At 48.2% G+C, this 24,949-nt stretch overlaps 1 protein-coding gene across 1 annotated transcript in view; it reads left to right on the forward strand.

Annotated features, from left to right (window-relative positions):
* The window catches only part of LOC138064155 (one cut domain family member 2-like), a 40,461-nt gene that overhangs the window by 2,968 nt on the left and 12,544 nt on the right, over window positions 1-24,949 (forward strand). The gene's annotated exons all lie outside the window — the stretch shown is intronic.

Here is a 24,949-nt window from a genome sequence, read left to right on the forward strand (position 1 = left end):
GCAACGTCCAGCCTCTCCTCCCCCCTTCCTCGTTCCGTCTTCGAGCTAATTAAGGCGTGAGACATCCTAAGTGACTCGCGTAGCCCTCGTCGGCCCATCCCGGCTGTCAGCGGGACTCGCAGCGCTGCTCAGAGCAGGAAGGTGGTGGATGCGGCAAGTCCCGGCAGAGCCCCGTCCCGGGCGGCCCCGCTCCGGGCGGGACAGGTGGAGGCTCCTGGGCTCACCCGGCTCCGGGCGGGACAAGAGGAGGCTCCTGGTCGCATCCGTGGAAGGAGGGTCCGGCTGGTTGTGGCGAGGGCAGCTGCGTGCCCCTCGCTTTCCTTGGGCCGCCTGAACCAAATACACGCAAGAAAAGGCTAGCAAATATACCGCCCTTTAGAGGTATTCCCGTATGAACCTGCATACTTCTCAGCACTTGTAACAAGTGTGTGAAGGACTCGGTGCATCTCTCATAAAAGGCCATTTCTCTCTCTCTCATTCTCTCTTTCTCTCTCTTGTTTTTTTTTTTTTTTTTTTGGTGAGTCAGTGGATTGCTCTCCTTTTGGCAAGGTACTGAGTGGTGACGGGCAGTCGGGTGCAGAGGGTCTCTGCGTGCTGGGCAGCTCCAGCACGGGGTGGGAAGGGGGCAGAGCAGCAGGAAGAGAAGCCATGAATTATTGATGGCCGTAATCCCTGCCCGACCCAGTACGGGAGATGCTATGGGTTAAACAAGCACCAGCCTGGAGCCTCCAAACGCCTCGCCGAGGCGGCTGGGGATTTTTCAAGGTGAAAGAGGCTTTGCACAGCCGCCCTGCTCTGCTGGTTTTCACAGCAGCCCGGGGGCTGCTTGGGTTTGCAGTCCCCGCCAGGACCCTGGTTAGCCGGGCCGGGGGAAAGTAAGGCTTAAAGCACAGGGATGCGGAGGTGGTTTTGCTCCCGCGTCTTGCAAATTCCTGCTGTCCTCTCCAACACGCCGGGTCGAGAGGGGACGGATATCCAATCCCTTTACATTTTCAGCCTAATGCGGGTCTCGAGGTTTGTCCACAGCAAGAGCTCTTGGTAGTGAAAAAAAGAAAGAGAAGAAGGTAGCAATAGCGGCTGATCTGCAGGGAGCGAGCTTTCGATCAGTGCCGTGTACGGCCTGTGTATTAATCACGTTATGTTGCCTCTGATGCAAGAGACCACGAGTTAATTGTTTTCACCTTTGCGATAGCGATCGCTTGTGGTCAGCTCCCCCCCACACCCCGCCGCCATCACACACCCCTTTAACCCCTGCCTCCCCCCTAGAAACCCCAAACCCAACGATTTCGCATTGCAGCGGCAGCGCAGGGCGGCGCGATGCGCGGGGCTCGGAGCCGCTCCGCGCCTCTGCGCGCACCGGCGGCCTCCCCGTTGCGGGAAGCGCCAGCGCCGCCGGCGCCCCTTCCCCGCCCTCGGGCGGCGAGGGCGGCTCGTCCCCCCGACGGCGCCCCGGCAGCCCGGCCCGTCGGGCCGCCCTTCCTCCGGCGCCTCCCGCGCAGCGGGGTGGGCAGCGCTCGCAGGCCGCGGAGCAGCAGCCCCGGCCCGGCCCCGCCGCCTTCGGCCCCTTTCGCTTTCATCGCAGCCGCTCGAAGCACGCGGTTATGTCACTTTCTCAAACAAACGTGTACGTGGAGGGAAATCGATGCAGATAATGTTGAGAAGATTAAAAGAGCATTAATGCTGGCAACAAGAACATAAACGTGTGCACCCAGTTTTCATTGATCTGGAACCCGATCCGGCTTATTTCCAGTAATGCTGCTGGTGCTCTTCCTTCCCAGCACCTCGCCCCCCCCTCCCCTCCCGCGCCGGCTCCTTGCCCCCGGCAGGGCGCTGCGGGCTGGGCGCCGCTTGCGGCACCCGGAGCCCCCGGGGCGGCCCGGGCCGCCGGCAGCAGCCGCCTCCGTCGGGGCCTTCCCCGCGGAGCTGTGCGGCGCCCCGGGCCACCCGTCTTCGTGTTCCCTGAGACGCTTCGCAAGGCTGGGGGGAAGGGGGGGGCGTTGCTTCTTAAACTTCCGTAGGCTTAGGAAGGGTGCTGAAATATTCCTTCGCAGTTTTAATCCGGTTTTGTTTTGGGCTGCAAGCGCGTAGGTGGGATCTCCGGTTTTTCGCGCACACCTGCTTCTGGATCGCTGCTCTGCGGTTCCTTCCCGGCTGCGTGTCAGCTAAAACCGGCCTAACTCCATGACGGTCAGCGCCGGGTTTTCTGGTTGCTTCCCGCCTTGGTTTGTCTGCAGAGGTGCAAGCGGGCGCAGAGAAATGCCGTTTGCTTTGCTATTTCGCTCTTTCGAAAACCGAAAGCTCCCCTCCCCGGTGCCCGAGCCCTCGCTGCCGGCCCAAGGCGCTCCCGGGGGGGCGCGCAGCGGGGCCGCCACCCTCCCGCGGGGCCGCCGGGCAGCGCTCGCTCCCCTCGCCCGGGTGATCTGCAGCACTAACGGGGGGAAATATTCCCTGTTGGGCCTTCCTGTGCAACCTATTTAATTACTGCAGATCAATCACACGGGCATCCCGTCTTGTCGGCGCTGTGGCCTAGGCGTTTTCTTTGCTGCGTAGCCCAGGAGCCAGGAAATAGCAGGGGACAGTCCTGCCGGCCGCTTGCAGTCCTCGCCCGGCTGGGCATTGATCCTCCCAGGGAGCGGGGAACCCGCCTGCCGTCGCGGGGCGGGGGGAGTGGGAAAGACCTTTGTAAATTACCGTCCCTTCGGGAAATTGATTTTTTATTACCACGTGTGAATATGCAGCTTCATGGCCTCGATGTTTCCCTTCCCTTTATTCTCCTACTTAAGCCCCTCTGAGCAAAAGGAATGAACGGAAAGCGCTGCCAGATTTCTGAAAACCATTTGCCCCTGTGCTCTTGCTGTAAGTTTTTCTCAAACGAAATGAAAATATATTGTCCTTTGAGAGAAAGCCTTTCTCTCCCCGTGGGAACTGTAGAAGCGGGATATGCTCATTATTTATTTTTCAAAGGACTGCCAAGTCCGTTGATCATCTTCAGCCATTTCTGTACTAGAATTACCGACATCGCTTAGAGCGATTTTGTGCAGTATCGGACATAAAACTGTAAGCAGTACTTGGCAGCTCCTATGGAGGTGTAAGAAGCTCATGCAGTTCAAATTTCAGATATTATCTTAGTTTTAGCCACCTACAGGAACACCGGCAGTGCATTCTATACACACAATAGTAGATCACATCCTATTAAATTTTACACAGATTTTTAAAAATCCAAAACATGTCCTTATGTTAACAAATGCATTCTTTGCCAAATGCTTTAAGGCTACAAGGACAAAATAGCACCCTTTGGCATAACTGTGCACATTAAAACGTCTTCAGAAACGTTTAGAGTGAAAGATAGAACATGCATTCCAATGGGTGCATGGTGGGCTAAAGCAGCGATGGTGAGCAAGGAGAAGGAGGAACCGCTAACAGGTGGAAGGATCTCCGTTAGCCATACGACCCTGTACAGCACATCGTAACAAAGGACCCCCATCTGCAGCAAGAGAAACCTCTGAGAATCTTCAACAAAAATATCTGGCTTTGTTAAAGAGTCCAACTATGCAGATGGAAACAGAAAGATTTTTATTTCTGGAGAGCTGCTATCAATTTTGGATAAACATTCTACTGAAAAATAAAAAAATAAAAAACTCCCCAGTCTTTGAATTCTCACTATACCTTGGCTATCGCTTCACCACCCTTAGATCTCACCCTTGAAATCACGTAAACGTCCTCTTTCTGCGGCATGGAAGATGCGACATGAATCTGCGTGTGGTGACCACAGGGCATACAGAAGAAATGGCATGAAACCAAATGGGGAGGTCACATAAATAACATTTTCTTATCTTTAACGAGGAGGGAGTGTGCGGCTACTGTCTCCTTCCCCTTTGGAGACTGTGCTGTCGGCATGCCGGGGATCGGCAAGACCCAGGCCAGCAAGGCCCAAGGGAGCAGCCTGCTCGGGCGGCTGCTCCTGCCGTGGCTGGGCTGCCTTGCAGAGGGCTGGTGCCCGCGGAGGGCGAGCAGGGCCGCAACACAGATCCAGTGCCCACGCCGGCTCACCAATCTGCATCTGGAGAGGAGTGCTAGCCCAATGGAAGGAGGAACCCTTTATTGTTTTATGCAGGGCCAGGGAAACCTTTCACATTGATCCTATTGATCCAATCCTCCCCATTACGGAAACCGCATAGTTAAAGACCCCCGCTCAATAGCTTTACCCTTCATGCTTGCAATACTCTTTTAAGTATTAAGTGGTCTCAGCTGAAGTAGCTGGATGGCTTTAAACCTGAGATTCAAACAAAAGGTGAGGCAGAGAAAGACTTTGCTCCAGGAACCTTCACTGAATCAGTGGTAGGTGTTTGGGATGAGGGCGGACAAAGTCAAGGGGTAAAATATGTCCCCCATGGTATGCTCAGCTCTCTCCGTAAAAGTTCATTTCCTGATTGCCCGCCATAGGTTTCCAGCATTGCTGGGCCTGGGCCCACACCTGCACAGTCCTCACAGCTCTTCTGGCAGAGCAGGCCACAAGGAGTAAAACAGTGTTAGCAAGGTTGTCCTGTACAGTCGGGCGAGCTGGGGACAGCTCTGAGAGCCAGCAGGACAGTGAGGCAGGTGGGACTGCCATTCCCCAAGGGGCTGTGCTGGCTCGGGGACTGCCAGAGGCTCTGGCAGCAGCAATCTGCCCACTGCTCCCCCCACTCTGTGACCTTCTAACTGCATGAACCGCAAATGCGGAAACGTTTCTATAGAATCTTTATTTGCTCTGGCCCCAGTAGGGCAGTCCCTAAATTTCTGCCAGGATGAAAAATATTAATGATCCCTAGGTGAGTCAATGTATTTATCTGCTCAGTGAGTTCAAAGGGCAGAGTTCAACTGTGGTTCAGGTTAATTGAACACGAAACCATGTCCTAATGCCTGCGTTGCCTGCAAAGTACTAAACGTCAGAATATTATCAGTTGGAAGGTGCACCAAATCCATGGTAAGCAAACACAGGAAGAATGCAATTAAAATAACTTTCGTGCTGTAATCTTTTGTAAGTTACCGAGCTCAACTGGGTTCTGAAACTCTGAGTAAAGACCCCTGTGTTGGAAGAAGGGTTTTCTCACCCAATAATACAGTTCTCACTGAATAATACAGGTCTCTCTGACCTGTAGAGCAGCTGCTGCAGTTTAGGCTGAGAATCAGCCTTAGAGTAATATGCTCCTATCAGAGCAGAGCAAAACATTTGTTTACACAATCAGGTTTTGCCTCACACTCGTTTAACTCCATCTAAATTATTTACTGCTTTGAAAAGTCGAAGATTACAACTGGCCCTACTGTACAAACAATGACAGTTCGAAAGCAAGGCAAAAGACTGTCCAGCTAATCCTATGCTTTGCAGATATCTTACTATTTTTCTGGGCTGATCAGCAAAGCACTTGCATTGCTCGTTTACATTTCCTGATTGCTGAATCACGTTATTGATGATTAAACATTTTTATACCAAAACACCATCAATGATTCATTTGTGCAAAACATGCATACTGACCTCTTTGTACTTGTATCCCTTTGGTCGCTGCGCATTTCAGCAGCACTGCCTGGGCCAGTGTGGCTCCTATTTGGAGCTTGCCCAGTGGAGGGGTGGGAGGGCCCCGCCGTCCCCCAGCCCCGCTGCCCCCGGCTGCGCTGGCCGCGAGTGCCCCCTGCCGCCGGCTGCCCACGGGCTGCGCCGGGGCACAGCTGCACGGCCCTACTGCGCGGGGCTGCAGAACATCCCCGGGACGGGAGGTAACCACAGCCCTCAGGGGAGATGCGTCCAGCCCAGGCCCTGGAAGCCAGGTCTGGTTTAACAGGTGCCTTACTCGAAGCTGCATCACGGGTTCCCGTGTGGAAATCTTGGCCATGTTCCTAATATTTGTTTGTTGCAAGTGCTAGAAAAATGCATACTGTCCTATGCATTCATATGTTCTGCTTCTTACACCACCCCCTCACCTTAGCTTGATCTTCCTCCTGCAGTGTTTTACAGGCTACGGTTAACATCTGGCGTGCGTGGTCGGCTCCCTTCTTCATGCCCCCAGGCGGCATAGGGGGTCATGGGAGGGGGCTCACTGTGGCTCTTGCAGGGCACGGGCACCTGGCACAGAGGGCCTGGCCTGAGCATGGAGACAGTCGCAGTGGGAGAGGGTTCCTCCAGTGCAGACAAGTTCTTCTCCTTCTTGTGGAGGACGATGCACCTGCTCTAGGGCAGTGCTGATCTATGCCATACTGCGCTGCTTCATAGGCTGCTGTGCGCTCCCTGCTGCCTTGTAAACCCCTTTGCCTCAGCGCACTGGGGAATAGTTCAGCTGTGGCCTCTGCGTGAAAAGTGCAGTAGGAAGTTCAGCAGGATGCTTTTCCTGCTGAAAAGAAGAGAATTAGTGATAGGCAGAGCGATGAGCGCTGCTGAAGCCGATGCATTTAGAAAGGCCGACGTCTGTGGAGGTAAAGGAGAGCGGGTGCTCGGCAGAGCCCGGCCTCCGAAGGCCCTGCCGCGGCCAGCAGGGCAACCCGGTGGGACGCGCCGCCGCCGTGCGGATCATCAGCACCACGGACAGCGCCGCCGCCTCGGGTCTTCAGCACCACGGACAGCGCCGCCGCCTCGGGTCTTCAGCAGCACGGACAGCGCCACCGCGAAGGGCTGGGGCTGAGCAGGAGCGCAGCCTCTGTCACCAGCAGACACTTAATTAGCACCGTCAGCGCTAGGAAGAGTCCTTTGGCTGAGATTTGTTTATACTATAGATAATCGCTGAGGAAATCCTAGTTTACAGGTGGTTTGCTATCATCTATGTGGCCTCACTCTGTTAGTATTCTAGCTACATTTTCTTTTAGTAGATTTTGGAGACTATTTTGTCAGCCATAAATACAGCTGAGAATTAAGGCATAATAACATCTACATTAAGTACATTAAATATATATAAAATTATTTCTTAAGGTTGAACAAAATATGCAGGAATCTTTAGATTCTTTGAAAGGTGCTTAGTGGCTTAAAATATTAGTACTCTCTTCAGATATAGATTAGTGGTTATATTTGAACTATCCATGCAGTAAATTGTGGTGCTATGTGATAAATCATATTTCTCATGTATCAGCTTTCTAAAGTAATATCTGTTCTGATCTTTTTGCTCCACCCTGTTCCTGAAGACGCTGAAGACGTTTCTGCTTTGCATACATTCAAATACCATTTTTGCTAAGCAACCTATTTTTATCAGTTTCTTGATTGTCTGATAGAGATAAATCTGACCCCACTTGTTATTAAATGCATCTCTATTTTTCTTCCTCTCCTTCTTTTTCAAGAACCAGTCCATCCCATTCTTTTTCTAATCTCTCATCATTTGTATGGAGATTTCCAAAATTCAAATGCTCCTCTGCATTTGAAAACTGACAGAATTGTATTTGTGACAATGAACTTGTAAAAGAGAGAACATTTTTGCCAAAAGGATTATTTTCCAAAAGCTCAGATCCTCTTTCTTCCCATGCTCTTTACAGGGGCATTTTGACTCAAGCTTTGCACTTCTTTTTTCTGCACCATGCTCCCAGTTGGTCATCCTTTATACCTTTTCTTGTTTTAAGCATAAAATTTTGTACTAGATGTTTCTGCCATCCACCAATTGCAAGTTGTTTTTTCATCCCTTCCAGCTAGGCATTACTCAGCTGTAGCGAGTTTCTTGCCAGTATCCCGACACATCTATTCTCAATCCCCAAGCCCTAAACATAGCAGACTCCTTGCATCCGAGGAGCTCCCATGTGGCTGCCTTCAGAATGGAAACAGGGCTCTGCAGGCATATGGAGGATTAATCAAATATGGAAACAGGGCTGAAATGGACCTTGAGCCATCACCTGTCCTGACAGCCTGACCCATTCTTTTGTGATGGAGATTTCACAGACAGTCTCTTCCAGAGCTTAGCTATCCTTACAGATATGCAACAGTCTTTAATGACTAACTTTAATCTCCATTTTTGTCATTTAAATCCTTTATTTCTCATCTTATCCCCACTAGAAAGAGCAAAAAATTCATATTCTTTTTTTTTTCTGACAGCAATCTGTTTGTATTTAGGACGGTTATCATGTCTTCTGTCTTCTCTAGACAAAACTCCACTCTACTTTGGAGATGAATATTCAGAGGAAACATTATGTCTCAGCAGGACAGACAATACCTTTTTCCAAGGTAAAAGATTTTTGCATCCAGTCCCGATCTTGCAGACTTTTGCATAGAAGACTCACTGCTTTGTAGAGGATTTTTTATGCAGAAATCATACAAATTAGACTAATCTCAAATGGGCACAGGGATAAGATCAACAAGACAATTCACTCATTGTAGGTAGAAATGCAATCAGAAAAGAAAATGGAGTGTTTGGGGTTTGTTTGGGTTTCTTTTGAACTATAAAATCAAACTACTGCGTTATGAAAAAAGGGGGCTCAAAATACTGGTAAATGCTCCACAGAGGAACTATTAGGCAAGCAATAGAGGCTGGCAGTTTCCCAAAACACACATTGTCTCTGGGACCAAAATATGTCTAAGTGAGCAGGGAACATATGTATAAACAGCGGTGATTTTTCAGCAGATCTCATCTTGTCATAATGGAGATTTAAAAATGAAGGCCTGTACTGAGGCATTAAGCTTTGGCAAGCAGCACATAGCTGAAGAGGATAAAGGAAGAATATAAGGAAGTCTTCCTCACAGAAACCATTTCTCTTCCTCTCCCACACATCATCTTCACTGCTGTCCTCCTCCGTGCATATCATGCCACCTTGTTTGCACACCTGGTGAAAAGACAGCCGCTTTCCAGTGCAGCTATACGAGCGTCCTTCCTCCAGCCACCATGGCAAGGACTGCTGGCATGATGGTACTGCATCAGTCCTCATTGCAGGCTACCAACATGAAAAGGCTCACACTGGCTTTCATGGTTCCTGGGGATGAGATGTGAGCTTCCAGAGCTTTTCTTCAGTCCTAAGGGCATCTTCAATGCCAAATTTTTCCTCCATCATGCCCAGATACTGGCAGAGCGCAGCATCTTGGTTCTCCTCTCACATCTAGCCCTGAGCACTCACCTTCAAAGAGATGTTGCGAGGGGCCATGGGGCGCACAGACCCAACGCAGGTACCACACTCGGTTTGTGCGTAGCTTGTATCCACTAGAGTAGTACGAACACTACCTGACACAACTGCTGTCACCCACACAACCCGATGAAGAGACGTCCCCTTCTCCCATCCACCTGCACAGCGGTAGCACATACACTGAGGACATGGGTGACCCGCAGCCTCTTCTGCCTGAAGGGAGTTCACTCACGTTGCTCACCTTCACACATCAACAGAAACAGCTCTGAGAGCAGCAAGGGCAACGCAGAGCTGGCTTTTCCAGACAAGTGTCAGCAGTTTTGCTCCTTTCTTCTCTTGTTCTTCATAATTGCGTCCTATCAGTAATAACTGCAAATAAATAATTATTTCCTGCTTTTTATTGTAAGACAGGATATCTGAAAGCAAAGTGGTTCTGGAGGCATAGAGCAAGAAGTCAGGAGGTCCATACTTTCCCTGTAGCTTGCAAGTAGGACCCAGGGGGCTCAGCTCAAGACTCTGACTTGTAAGTACAAGGCGGTAGGAGGCAACTGCAGCCTGCGTGTGTGCACAGTGCACGTACTGAAGGGAAAGCAGCTTGAAGTAATTAGTAGAAAATGCTAAAGACAAGGTATTTCAAATTCAAATCCTTCCTAAGATTTGAGGCTCTCAGTCAGTGCTTACTCACCTCCTCCTCTATTAAATTCCCTCTCCTGTCTTGGAAAAGATACCTACATACTTTTATTTCTGCAAGTGGAGAAAGTCACCGCTGTGTTGTCGTACTTGAGAGGATGTGATGGTGCAACACTCTTGCAGCTGCAACTACAACAGGCAGAGCTCTCAGCGGGGGGAAAGTGCAGTGTCAGTTCTGTGCTCTGACTAAGGGAATATAAATCCACCTTACAGAAAAGTGTTTTAATTTGGCTGGAAACTATTTGGCCATTTAAGAAGGGGAGTCTTCAGAACAAGAGGAAACATAAATCTTTTAAGTGTTACAAGTGAAGGAGTCACTGAGTGTCGTTCCAAGCGTTCAACGTTTCGCTGTTACTGGGTGGAGTACCTGAGCTGTGCTGTGTTTTACCCAGTGTTTCTCCCCTGCAAAGTGCCCAAGCAGTGGCAGAAAATAACCTAGCTTAAATCCCCTCTTTAGGGACCCACCTCAGCCATGGGCTGCCTTATCCTTCTAGATTTCTCCCTGGTCCATGTTAACCCTCTTCCCTTCCCACGGGACATGCCCCAGTGACTGCACAGTTATGCAAAAGATGGGTTCTCCCACCACCCTTGTTTTAAAAGAAAGACTGAACAATGGAAATGTCTTGGAAAAAAGGTTTCAGATGTACCCTTCTTTCTTCGGTGATTCTAGCGACTGACTGAAGCAGTTTCTGCTCAGCAAAGGTGGGACTCAGGGACCTGCCCTGTGTTGCTAAGCCTGGGGCTTAACTTTTAGGCTCTCTGGGGCTTGGTGTTGCCATGCCAAAGGTCCCTGTGGGATTTTGAGCATTTACTCAGGCACCTTTAATATGAAAATAATTGTTGTCCACAGGTTTTAGACACCTCTGGATTCTGGCAACAGCGAACAAGGCTTTTAGGCAAGCTAAATTTTATCTTTAGGCTGTTAAGTTCTCACATGGGTATGTTCCTCAGCTGCTCCTCACCTCAGCTTCTCCGTGTATCTAGGGATATGATGGAAAGACTAACGCTTCATAGTCTTGCTTTGCTGCTAATTGTGAAGTGCTCTGGGACTGGGACAAGCACACCAAAAAAAGCAATGATAGATTTTAGGGTTTTTTTGCTGGGTGCAAAAATATTTCTTGTCATTTGGTGTTGTAAGTGCAGCAGGACACATATGAATGGATACAGTGAGGTCCCTCCCCATTTGGATATACTCCACATGCCAGTAAAAAGAAAAAGCATAAAAGGGGGGTGACCGGTCTCTCCTCTGCTCCTCCTCCTTCTGGGGCTGGTTCTGTACCAGCTCAGTTATCTGACAAGTGGCTGATGATAGTGATAAATGTTCAAATCCTAATTCAGTCAGAGCTCCTTGACTGGACAGAGGGATGGCTTTCATAACTAATAGTAAATACTTTTATCCTCAGAAGCGTGGAACTTGTGGTGGGATTTGTCCAGGCCTGTGGGCACAGTCTGGCTAAAGCGGATTCTGCCGTGCCTTTGACGTAAGTCGGTCCTGCTGGTGTAGCAGAATGGCACGTCAGAGTGGCCCACTGGGTGACACCACTTGTCATAGCCGGGGGGGGGGGATACATTTAAATGCTGTCGCTTTTGCCTGTTTATGTCAGCTTGTGTTTCTCAAAGCAGTTTGCACTTCAAAATGGCACAAGTATATTTTGGCTTGTCAACAAGGATTATACAATTATGCAAGGTGCATGTGTCTGTCTGCCTCTGTGGCCTCCCCGCCCCTCTCCTCACAATGTCATTTGGACCCTGTGGTCAACATGAGCCTAATTTCACACTGGGCTGGAGGCCTCAAAGATATCTAAGGGGGGTGTTTCTACCCGTTTTTGTGGAAACAAGAAGCTGTTTAGAGAAATAAGGCCTCATAAGTGCCTGAGCTGAAAAAAAGCTATGACATAAGTTTGCACCATATTAGATGATGTTTGCACCTGGAAAGAGAGCTTATAAATGTCCCAGCTACTGAAAAAGGTAAATTAAGAACATATAAACTGAAACACATAAACCTGAACACCTAAACAGAAGTCTGTCGGAAATCAGGGCTGTTCATTCTGCAGCCCACAGAACTGCTTGCTTGTGAAGAGGGCTGAATAATTAGCGTTGGAGGACGCCCTCTGCCTAGGCCGCAGAAAAAGAAACTCTGGGGTTGCTCTGCAGAAACCGTTTCAGTCTATGGTTAAAGCTTAAGACCGCTTGGTGGCAAGGAGTACATTTAAACTGTGTTGTATGCTCACCAAGCCTCCACTCATTCTTGCCCTGGAGTGCAATAAATTGGCCCTATCCCATTCATTATTTATTATTCTGTATTAATGATGGATGTATATTACAATAGTACTTAGAAGCCCCTGTCAGGGATGCCACATTGAGATAGGTGTAGCAGTATCGCGTAGGAGGAAGCAGTCCTGGCCCCACAGAATTTGCAGTCCAATTGCAGCTGTCCAGCAGATTTACAAGAGATTGGACACAAATAGCTGGAGACCTGCTACGTGCCAGAAGGAAGTTTAAAAGAACAAAGCCTCAAAATCCGTTCATCTTTCCTTCTCGAATAGCCGAAGGATGCAAGTACTAGATATGGAAGGGACTCCTCTCAATGATAGAATTAAGAAAAGAGAAAATTTAGGTTGAGTATCAAGAAAAAATTCCTGACAGGAAACGCTTAGGCTGTGCAATTGTTTCTCGGGGTCTTACATCCTGAAACAAGAATCACTGCAGAGTGAACATGTTGCATTTACAGGAGGGCTTGTCGGGGTGAGTGAAGAGAGATTTTCCACTAACACTTGATCCCTCTGAAAGGAGAGAATTAACACATTGTACTACACTTTTCATTTGTGCGCATATGCTATTCTAGATAAATGCCTTCAGAGGGCATTCATAGGGATTAAAAAAATCAAGAGGGTTTAATGTGTGTGTGTAGCAGATGGAAATAAGCAGACAAATGTGCACTGGCTGCATACCCTAACAATGTGATTATTTGCATCTTCATTCAAATTGTTTCTTGTTACATAATGATTTTGTACACAGTGGAGTACTTAACCTAATTTGTATTGATCTCAATTGCTTTCATTTGTGCATACTTAATTCAGAGAGGTAATCAAATTGATTTTTGAGGCCTAGTTTTTAAGAGATTGTAGTAGCACAGATATACAAGAGGTTGCTTTAAGTGAATCATATCAAAAGAAAACATTTTAAACCTTTGGAAAACGTTTTGATGGTCATTTCATTGTGTTCAGTATTACTAGCATAATTAAATTTCTTTCACATTGAGTTCTCTCTGAAATCGAATTGAGAAGCATTTTTTAGTTCCATCAGACAGATAACTTGGTTTAGTTGACTTTGTACTACACCCATACAAAACAACATATAACAGATCAATATTCATGGCTTATCCTTACAAACAATAGAGAGGAATGACTTACTGTTGGATTAAAATAATGTCATTTTCTGCTTGATTCCTTCTTAGCATTTACTTATTTGTTTCATAGTTTCAAAGTCACTTTTGCCATTATAGTAAAAAAAAGTCATAAAACCTGTGAGTAACCAAGGGCATCATCAGAAAGAAGGAAGCGGAGTTAACCTGAGAGACTGTGGGGAATCAAACGAGGAGGTGATGGAGACAAAGGGAGTCTCTTTCCAGGGAAAGCAGATCATACAGTGGGGCCTTGCAAAATTTTAGACTGCTGAGTAGTCTTCCAAGATATCTGGTTGAAACCTCCTTGCTTAATTTGTTTAAAATTAGAGTTAGCTGAGGAGGGAGATGGAGTGATGTCAGATGTGTGCTGGAGCTTTGTTTGTGTAAGAAGCAGGACTAGCACCGTGTTTGAGTTTCCTAGGACATAAAATCACTTGAGCTGTTTCCTTAAGATGTTGCCAGTATCCAAAACAAACCAGAATCAGGCTCTCATAGCAAGAAGGTGATGGATTTGTAGCCTCAGAGGCTCCCTCAGTGTCTGTCTTCTACAGTTTGGTGATTTTAAAGCTGTAGTCACCAAAGCAAATCTACGTAAGTGTTTCTTGCCGTTACTGGCTGCACTTCCAGGCCATTCCAAAGCACGGACCGTTGTAGTGCTGTTTAGGTGGGACTTGGCTGAATGCTACTGGCGATGCTGTCAATCACGGTGATGACCTCTATATCAATCAATTTTTGCCAACGTATGGCAAAAGCAGTTTGTGTAAAAAAGATCAGTGTATGCATAAGTAGCTAATAGAAACTATTATGGGATAGTGCACAAGAATATTCAATATTGCTTATCGGTGACTGAGCACTGGATCAGGTTGTCCAGAGAGGTTGTCTCCATCCTTGGAGATCTTCAAAAGCCGCCTGGGCAACCTACTTTGGCTGACGCTGCTGGAGCAGGGGGGTTGGACTAGATGATCTCCAGAGGTCTCTTCCAACCTCAACCGTTCTGCGATTCTGTGGGGTTTGGTAAGGCTGGTGTTATGCACTCTGGGTTGATTCCTCTGAGTTGCACATTATTCCAGCTGTGAACAATGGGGCCAGCTGGATGTTTTTCAGTAGAGAAAAGTGTCATCAAAAAAGGCCAAACTGTCTAATCTAAAATGTTGTGCTTCAAACAGCTTTCACCAGACTCATGGAGGACTTGCCCCAGAAAGGGGATCTCACCCTTCAGGGTACAGGAACTAAGCTGCTCACGCAGGTGATGAGCCGCTCCAGAGCTGGAGGGTGGAGGGTGCCCAGCACAGAGGGTTTACCCAGCGCTCGCGTGGGACCCTGCATACGGGGTTGGCAGTGCTGGGCACAGCGGTGCTGGGCTGCTCTCCCGGCCCTAGGAGCATGGCCGTCACGTGGAGATTAGCGCTCTTGCCATGGAAAGGCGGGAAGGGAGGTTCCCACAGACGTAATTCTCTCTTTTCTAACAGTTTTACTCAGCAGTTTTAATGGTGCAGTAGAATCCACTGCCATTTGCTAATAGTTGCCATATATTCAATTTTAATGATTAGAGTTAAATTTCACAATATTTTTGTCTTTATAAACTGAAGTTTTAAGGACAGTACTTATCAACTGAAATGCTTCTAAATATTTGTCAGGATTTATAGCTGTTTGTAATGCATGGGCTGGCTAGGTTTCTGTCTTCTGAGGAAGAAAATGGAAAATAAGAGGTATTGTTGCTGAAAATAAGACTACCGTTGCAGACCAATGGCCTATTGGAAGAAGCATTCAATTTAATGATATGCAGTGACAAAAAAATTAAGCTTAAATTAGAAGTGTGTGAAGGAAACCAAAACTCAGACAGGTTTGCTGAATTAAAATTGAAAAAATCATCAGCTTCATGTAGACATTTTTCAAGCCAGCGGGGCTGCATGTGTTGGAATTCATGCAATGTAAATTAGTCACTGGGCTTCCCGTTTGTGCTGGGTTTTGTAATTGCTCCCAGAGTGGTACGGTATGATTCTTTTTTTAATGTTAATCGTATTGAAACTTATTAAATGCAGACAGCTTAGAGCAAATTTTCCCTTAGAGGATCAGGGGTGTGTTCCAAGGCCCAGCGCAGTTCAGGAAAGGCCCTCATGGTCTTTCCGAACTTCCACCGGCTCAAAGTGAGGCATCCAGCTGCCAGAAGGCAATCAATCCCATCTAGGCTGGACACCTGCCTTCTGGCTGCAGAAGCAGCCTGGACAGCACCAGATGCCTTGCTTTTCTTTGGCAAATGCTAGGTGAAATGGGCACCGGCCTTACTGATTGCAGTGGAAGCTGGCTTGCAGGTGTGTGATAGATGGTTTTGTATTCAAAATTCTAGTCCAGAAATACTCTTCTTCCAGCCTCAGAAATCACAGCTGGGAATTTACCACTCTCTGGAGCTTTTAGTATGAAGCTTGCTCATCAGTATATTTATATGAGGAAGTCATCAAACACTCCTCCGGTGATAGCTTCAGCCTTTGTAAACGCTCAGCGCCAGCACAGAGTGGGTCAGGTCCTGCCTGGAAAACCTTCCCAGCATTGCTGCCGTGCGGAAGAAAGAGGAGCCCTCATTTCAATACGTTTGTCTTCCTTGCTTTCCAATGCTTTTAGCAAAATGGTGGGAGGGATTATATTACTGAAAAAAGTGCCATGTTATGGTTCTCTTTATCTAGTATTAGTGATTGTTGCAAAGGATTTTTAACTGACATTTGCCTGAATATCTAAATTTTGTCCCAATTTCTGGCAAGTGGAAATGTGAAGGTGTTTGGCAGTGACATGGTTCTGTGAGTATCTCTTACTCTGTACACCAGCCACAAGGAGTCTACCAAAATGTGAGTTATGCTGATGAGCTTTGACTGGACATATGAGTCTCACAAAACCTTTCTGTTCTTTTACTTTCTTTTACTGTGAAAATAACCTCCTAAAGCCTTTTTTTTTTGGTGAGAACTCCAAAGAAGTTGCAAAAGTTCTCATTATTGATTATAGCTTCACCGTAATCACAAATGCAAATTCAGTTATTGGCATATTATTGCAAAAGGAGTATCACCAAACAGATGTGTTGCTTCTCTGGCTGATAAACGGACCATTCAAAAAATTTTGCATTGTGCATCCAGTTCAGATTACAGCTCCTGAATATACCTCAAGAGCCAGGTTTGTATTTTACTCCTCTGGCTTATAAACAGAGCATTTTATTTGGCTGAGATATTTCTTGAATAAACACTAAATACTCACAAAAGGACAGAGCTGGGATGGAAATATTTAACAGCTGCTGTAGCTATTAGCAAAGAGAGACAACTGCCTGCTTCTGCTCTCCTTTCCTCCGGGATCTAGCAAAATATTCCAGCACACGCTTAACCTCAGGCTTGCAAACGCACTGGGAAAAGTCAATGAAGCATTGTGTATATTTGAAGTTGAACTCAAGCTTAAACGTTTTGCTGGATCAGGACGTAACTGCCTAGTAACCCCACTGTCTTTCTTGCAGTTACTCCTGGTTTTCAGCATTGCTTGTGAAAACTGTACCAGTGAGACCTGAGTGTTAGTACTAGGTTTTAGTATATCTCTACCTGCAAACAAGCTGGAGTAAGTAGGAAATCACCAGACTTTATTCTAAAATTTAATCTCTGAAATTCAGCGCACTGAATCTGAATATCTACCTTCATGGAGAGGAATCTTACTTGGTGGGAACTGCAGAGATTGTGGGGCTCGTTGCATTTCTCTCTACCTCACCTGACTAACCGCCTGCCTCTGCATGCTTAGCTGAATGCTATTCTTCTTTGAATTTCTAAGCAATACCTAACTCTGTAAACACAACCACCTCATCATTTTTAAAGCAACTTTTCCTTAATGTTCCCTTAGTTTTAGCTGCAGACAAAACTACCCTTATTTAAGACAGACTGTCCCTCTTTTAGGGACATAATACAAAGGGCCTGATTCAGCAGAGTGAGGTCATGTTTTTAAATGTTAATGCCTTTTAAACCAGTAGCTTTCCAAGTAAATAAACATAAGTAAAGTAAGTAAAGCAGTACTGAATTTGTTTCTGAGCTTCATCTATATTGTTTCTATGTAAAGCGTCCTTTGTCCAGGGTAGAAGAAAAGGGATGAATCTTTTTTTTCTCACAGTTACAGTTGTCAATTATTATTAATTATCCATTTTCTTCCATAGAATAAATTCAGGATTAACTGCAGTTAGTATCGTCAAGTTGTTCTTAAAATCAAGATGGCTGCTCCCCTTCCTTCTACTGCCAAAATGTCTCTCATTCCATAGGCAGGTTTCCTAGAGAATAACTTTATTTTATTAGAGTGCTCGTTCCACTTTTCTTTTCTGATAAATGCATGTCAAGGAAAAACATTTGCCTTTATGGTTCCTTTTCAAGAGCAAACTTAACAGTTCACGGAAAGTATTTACTGAATGCATTGAAAAGCACATGCCTTTGCATTATTTATTATAAGATACCAATAACTGCAATACACAGAGTATCTCTGGACATAAATTAGTGATGTTAGGAAATACTGGAATCTTCCCGGTGTCCCGGAACCTATTAGAAACTGCAGCAAAAATGCAGGCGCTCATCACATTCCCTAGTCTTTGGCATACCGTGACACTGGATTGGAGACAAAAAGACTCCAGTAAAACACTGACGGGAAAAATCCAGTCTGACTGCACTGAAATCTACTTTTTCATCGCAGACACACAATAAACGTTCTCTGTGGATGGTATGGTCTGGCAGCTGAGAGGCACAGAGGAAGCTTCAAGGACCAAAGGAGGCAGCAGGAGCACGGGAGGGAAGAGAGGATTTGCAGAGATGCAGAGGAGAAACAGCGACTATCCGAAGGGGACAATGTAGGACGGTGAATTCTCCAGGAGACGACTCAGGACAGGGAGTGACATGCAGCGGGGAAAGCCTAGACGCGGAAAGAGCCTGGGAGACCTGGGAGCTGGGTGTCCCCACGGAGAGAGAAGGAAAGCAGAGGTTGGGAAAGACTCGCTGTTTGGCTGAACGGTCTTGTGGTGGGAGGTGGAAAAGGAACCGGAAAGCAAGCCGTGTTGCATCCTCCACACAAAACCCTCCGTCTGTAATGCTCTGTCACCCTGAGAGGTTTGCTGGATGGTGTAGCGGTAGTGCAGCCCTTCTTCAGGAAAGTTACATTCTCCAGTTGTCTCTCCTTCACTTGTCAAAGTTAATTTAAAACAGCCTCAGGTTTAAGCAGTATCTTTAAGGATTTCTGATTTGATCCCTGACTGAAACTGAGGTGTGCCAGGAAGGGTTCAGACCTGTTTATTTCCATAGAGCTGCATCATCCTACCTTAGTTTTGAAGCCAGCCTATCTCTGGCAGGGATCTCCAGCTGCATCTTGGCCTGGCTCCTTTCCTGTCGGTTGCTGGAAAAGGAGCTGTTGTGATAAAAATACTGCAAGGAAGTGTTCTTTTTATGCTGGGTATGGTTCTCCTTGATCCACACCGGTTTAAATCAGCAGCAATCCCACTGGAGATTTCAGTGTGAGACAAGACAGGGATCAAACTTGTTACATTTGCCAGGTAGCTTACAAGAAAAGTGAGATTAGAAAAATAATAATTCCAGAACATTTTTTGGCTAGGTTTTGCATGGAAAGTGCCATACAAAGGTAAAGCCACAAGTGAGCGTCGCGCATGATCGTTCAAGCTGGATGCTATGCGATATCCAGAAAGTTCAGAACTATCTGAAAGCAGAGGAGAGGATTTGATGAGGAAGGAAAGAGACGGGCTGAACGGCTGTTTGCTTACAGCCTTGCAAAGGCGAAGGTACCGGGAGTAACCTGTTACAGCAGCTAGTGAGCCTCACGGGAAGATTTTCCTAGTGTCTAACTATAAATCTGTGTACTACAGATTAAACTAATTATTTGTTGTCTTTCTTGCGGTAGGCATAAAGAATAATGAATCATCATCCTCTTTAAAACAGTCTTGCAGACGATTCCTCCTTGCTTCCTGGGATACACAGACTCAGCCCTTTCAGTCTCTCCTCGGTCCTCAGCTTCATATCTTTCTCGTTGATCTCCGCTAGACTTGTAAAGTAGGAGTCCCCTTACCTAAGTCTCGCTCGCTGCGGGTGTTTACATCTAAGCTAATTGTGTAGGCTGTTTTTATGGTCAACAGACTGAAATCAATACCGTAGTGTGCAATTCCTCTCATCTCAGACTTGGCTTGAGTCACGTCCTAGAACTGCCTGTTTCTGTTTGTTGGCCGTCCCGACGGATAACTCAGGTGGCGACGGCTCTATTCTAAATGTCTAAAGTTAAGCGAGGGGAATCATCCCTCTGATATCCAAAACTGCGTTCATCCAGGTTCATCCAACAGCGACCTCATCGATGCCAGCTGGAGGAAAAATAAAATTATTTCCTTTGTCTTTTGTACAGCGCTTGTTTGAATACATCCCACAGTGATACTTGCCTTTCTCTTTCACCTCGCTGCAAAACTCAGACTCTGTGACCCACCAGAGCCCCAGATCGTCCGGTGCTCTGCTACTGTCCCAATCAATCATCGCCCATTTTGGACGTGTATAGTCCATTTTCCTTCTTCTGTGTGTTTTTGCACCCATCTGTAATAGCTACTGTGTTGCTCACTTTGGAGCATTTCTCCAGCCTATCTAAATCATTGTGAATGAATAATACATACTATTACATATATTTACATAGATGTAATTATTATATATATTTTAATATATTGTATAATATTTTATGTAACCCTATAAATATAACCCTATTTCCAATTTAATGAAACTCTCACTTTTCAAGGAAGAAAAATTAAAATTGCCAGAAGTATTATAGAATTGGCCACTACATGTCCCCCCATACCGAGCCCCCAATCCCAAGCAGGGCCCTGAATCACCATGGGATGCCGGGGGACGCCTGCAAGGGGCCGTGCTCTAAATCCACTGCTGGGGTACACTCCACTAATAGAGAGGAAGTGGCGTTTTCGGAGCTTAATTCTAGAAGCAGCCTCATTTACGTTTTGGCCAGTCTGGTATTTTCAAGTGGTCTGATTCTGACCTTTCTTTTAGAGACAACTCTCCTGCAGCCACTTGAATTTCACGGCTGAAAACTGGTGCAGGAAAGGACTCAGGTTCAACCAATCCAACAAAACATTGCAGTTCCCTGCACAAAACCTGTGAAATATTTTCGCATGCACAGACATAAGCTGATCAATATCCAGCTGAGTCAGGTTCACCGAGGTGTCATGCTCAGACATACGCAGATGGAAATTTTAACTACCGACATTTCTAGAGCCTGAATTTTACTTTTTGGCCCAGGTTCTCATTTCAAATTTTAGAGCTGCAGAGTTTTTTAACATGGCTGCCTAAAAATCTGGCCGCTTATCAATTCACTCTACTCATTTTGTCCCACTACATTACCTAATCATGTCAACATATGGATTTTTTTATCTTACTGCCTTGTGTAGACGGCCTTATCAGTCTATTTTTAAACCTGGGTATGCTTTGGTGGTGGTGTTGGTTTCAGCACTCGATGTTCTCTTTGCGCTAATAAATACAGATCAGCTCTTAATACCGATTTTTTTCTAAGATCCATTAGCATCGTTTGACATCAGCGCTGCCGAGGTGCGGCTGCCCTCCTGCCCGGAAGGCAGGGGTTGGGCGGAAGAGCTTTCGGCCGGCGCTTGAGCCTTTGCCGCGCGAGACGTCCCGGGAAGAGTGTTGTGTGTTTACTGGCCCTGCGTCAAGTGGTCCCCGGTGTTGGGCTCTGCAGGCTTCGACAGCTTCCAGCAGCTGGAGTTTATGCCGGGCAGCTGGAGGATTTGGGCTGGAGCCGTGGCTGGCTCCGCAGCTCGCCGGGGTGGGAGCGGGAGCGGGCAGCCGGGTCGGCTGAGCCTCAGCCCCGGAGAGCAGCACGCGAGGCTAGCGGCAGCAAAGGGAGCTCCGAGGAGGAAGGGGAGGGTTGCAGAGACTCCTCCTCAGCTGAGGAAAAACGCTTGGCTGTTTTGAAAGAGATCTGCCATGTAGGGCATTTTCGACTATTTTCTCCTCCTGGAAGTAGCTTCAAAATCCATGCCGTAAACACAAATACAGGTGAACTCAGAAACATCTCCTATTTCTGGACAACTCAGATCGCTTTATGCTTTGAGGTCACCCCTGCAAAACCCTGAAAACTGCTTTGTCGGCCGTGGCTGGAGAGGCACCCTCGGGGGGCAAGCAGTCGGTAGAGCAGGGGGAAGCGCGGTGGTCTCTGCACCAGCGCGAGGCCAGAGAGGGGAGAAGCGAGCGGCGCCCTGGGGTGGCAACGCCGGAGCTAAACCCCAGGGACGGAGCGGGAGAAAGGTCAAGATGTGCCGATGCCTGACCAGCCTTGCAGGAAGCCTGAACGTTGTCGTTTTACAGAAATAGGTTCTGGCAGCCACTGACGAGCTGCATTTTTAAAAGTTGTCGGTCGTTTTGTTTCAGAGAAGCTGCGCGTCTGCAGATGACTTCCATTAGGAAGTGCTACCTGCTTCCTGGGCCAGTGCGGAGTAACCTGTGAAAAGCATCGTGAGAGCATAACGTAATGTAATGCCTGGTTTCAACTACGCCACCCAAGTTTGTTTCGGGACAACACAAGCAATAATACTGGAGAACCTGCTTGGAAGCGGGGACCGAGAAGGTACAGCTGCCGGAGGCAGAGCTGCGCCGGAGGCGGCGGCGGCGGCCTCAGCCCCTTGCTCGTCCCCGGAGCAAGATGTGTGCCGCGGGGCCACGGGGCAGGCAGGGCTTCGCTAGCAACGCGGCTCGATTAGCCGTGCCATCAGAAGCCTTTCACCATTTTAAACTGGGAGCAGAAGAGCAGGGGCCTCCCCCCCACCCCGGCCGGTGCCTGCAGCCGGCTGCTGAAGCCCCCGACCCGCTGGGCGGCCAGCCTGGGGCGGGAAGGGGAAGGTCCTCTGCTCTCCGCATCCACGGTCGCCCTGTGGGACATGGAAATCGCTGCAACTCCCGCACGCTGGGTTTCTAACCCTAAATATCCTCACAGTTTGCTTTTCTGAGCCCAGTGACAGCTGTTACTGACGGGGAAGAGAAATCCGGGAACGGCACGTCCGTCGGTGCTGGTAGTGGTGGCCGTGGCGGCTGGGAGCTCCTGCTGCTGCCTGCGTGTGTGGAGATACTGGCAGGAGTTGCATACTGCCCTGTGAAGTCCATTATTCCTCCTCTACAAGCCTTCTGTTTCTTTTTCTTCTGGGCTCTTCTTTTGGAGGCAGGGTGAGCAGGTACCGTCAGGACAGAATCGAGCCCTTTCAAAGTTTTTAGCAAAAAGCTACAGAAAAAAAAAAACTTTCCAACACTTCAGAATAAATAAGAATTGAAAGAGTTTAGGCAGTCGGGAGGACTTAAACTCTTATTTTCCACAGCCTTAAGGAGTAATAAAGTTCAAGTTGCACTCGGGCATGTAAGTTGGAGTTCAACAGCATCTCTGGTGACGTTGAGCTTCAGGACGCACAACGAACGCCGTTTTCCCGGGCAAAGGTGGTGCCAGCACCTGTGCTGTTACACCCAGCGCGTTAGCCTTTTCCGTATCATCACAGCGCTGCCATCACGCACCCTTCCAGCCCACCGCCAGCCCTACCTCAACCTGAATTTAGTGCTTCTGCCCTGTCCCTCGGATCTTCCCTGCCGCTGCTTTGTCACCTTCATCTCTAAGGGAAAGTGGAGATGGGCGAGGAGCGGAGCCTGCTGCGCCGGGGGCCGGGGAGTAAATGCAGAGCTCTGCAGAGCTGCTTCTGGCAGAGCCCTATCACTGCTTCTGGTGGTGGACCCCGTGCTTGAGACAACCCACGCTGACGTGGGAAACGGTCGTAGGTAGCCCACATGGATCCGGCCTGCGTGCTGGGAGCGGGAGGAGGAACGGCAAATGGGAAGCACTGCTTCATGGCGCGCCGGCCGCCTGCGCCGCCCCGAAGCGCCGCACAACCCGCCTGGATGCGATCCTGGGCAATGTGCTCTAGAGGACCCTGCTGGAGCAGGGGGGTTGGACTAGATGATCTCCAGAGGCCCCTTCCAACCTCAACCCTTCTGTGATTCTGTGAAGCGAGGGCAGACTCGCAGGGCCTTGGCAAACAGAAAAACGAGGGGTGAGTCAAAATATAGCCCAGCTGGTCATAACCGTGCCCCTTCAGGCTCCTGATGAAAAAGAACTGGTTTGGAGACTGATTGAATCGAGGTTTGGAAGTGCAGGCTGTTGGCCCGGCTGCAGAGCTGTCTACAGCCGTCAGCGCCCGACCGTCTATGTTCTGTTTGCAGATCACTTCAATGAAAGCAAAATCTCTTTGCTTAGCCTCAACTTTGCAATTAAATCCCTGCGAATGGACAACTGCACCCCAATCGATGTGGAGTGTGTTACCTACACCAGGCTAATTACCTAATCTTCTCCTTTTTTCATTTCTGAGGCCTAATTACTCAAGACAAGTCATGCTTAGAAGCTAACTTAATCCACGTAAACCTGTACTAATTCACCCTTAAGGATGGGGAGTGCTGTTGCCAGTTACAGCACTTTTCAGATTAGTGAACAAAGTAGTAAAAAGAGATTGTGTCATAAAATATATTCTACTGAAAGAGGCCTTTGGTTTCAGGTGAATAGAGCCAGCATGCCGGGCCGGGGTGCTTTAGCAGCTGAGTTTCAGGCACCACTTGTTGCAGTAATGGACAGAAACAACAAATAAGTTGGTAAAAAATCCAAAAAAGTATCCGCAGAGGTTGGTTTCTCAAAACGCAACCAAACGAAAGGTTCGAGTGGAGCGTGGGCACGGCGGTTTGCGTAAGCGCAATTCTCCCCCCAGTTCTGGTCACACAAAGTTGCTGCCGCGGGAGCTTTGACTGACGTTTACTATGGGGTTTTTTTTGAGTAATAGTGCTACTTTACAAACGTGACGGCTGACTGGCAGAGAGGTAGAGCCATACCTCATTTCATAGGTGGAGAAGCTGAATATCGGGGTCCAAACAGCCTGTTTGAGGTCAAACGAGCAAAGCCGAGCCTGGATTTCGGGCCAGGAGAGCCCTCGTTTTGCCGTGGGAGCTTTGCCCCTGCTTCCTGCCCCTGCCCACGCGGCGTGTTAGCAAGACGTCTGCGGCAGCGCTTGGATCTGCTGCCGTGCAAACGGCTTCTGGAAGGGAAAGCCAAGGGAAACGAGACAGCGTGCTGGGTGCAGCCAGGAAGGTGTTTAGGTGCCCCTTGGCCACCAGAGCTGCGTCTAAGAGCCTTCGTGAGCTTTCAGCACTGAGCGAACAAAGTAAAACATGTAAGGAAACCTCTAGGTGCTTACGGTGCCCGGTGCATTGACTCGGGCACGCGAGCCCGGCGGGGAGGTGCGAGGGGCAGCACCGGCCGTGCGTGTCCCCAGGCGGCCGTCCGCGCCAGCGTGGGGTCACCTTGGCCGGCCACCTCCATGCCCGGCCGGGGGGGAGCAGCGCACAGGAGCGGGACGGCCGTGGGAGGAAGCGTCGGCACCCATTCCCCGGGGATCTCTGCACCAGGGGTTATGTCCGCTTGCCGGCGGAGGAGAACGGGGACCCGCTTACTGCTGGTTTCGAAGGGGCACCTGGAAAACGTACCGCAGAGCCCCAGATGGAGGATGTTCGTGCTGCATGTCTTTTAGCAAGGGGAGGGGGGGTTGCGATGACGCTTGTTCAGTCGTTCGTTCCCCGGGGCGCTTGCGAAGCAGAGCTGCGTTTCCTGCCCTCAGCTTTGTGCCCATGGTCACCCTTTAAGCACGTGTTTGAAATGGCAGGTCAGAGAAAAGACTATCTGTCCCAAAATATGGGCGGAATATTT

The sequence above is a fragment of the Struthio camelus genome, chromosome W (assembly GCF_040807025.1).
Source record: "Struthio camelus isolate bStrCam1 chromosome W, bStrCam1.hap1, whole genome shotgun sequence".
In the NCBI taxonomy this organism is placed as follows: domain Eukaryota; kingdom Metazoa; phylum Chordata; class Aves; order Struthioniformes; family Struthionidae; genus Struthio; species Struthio camelus.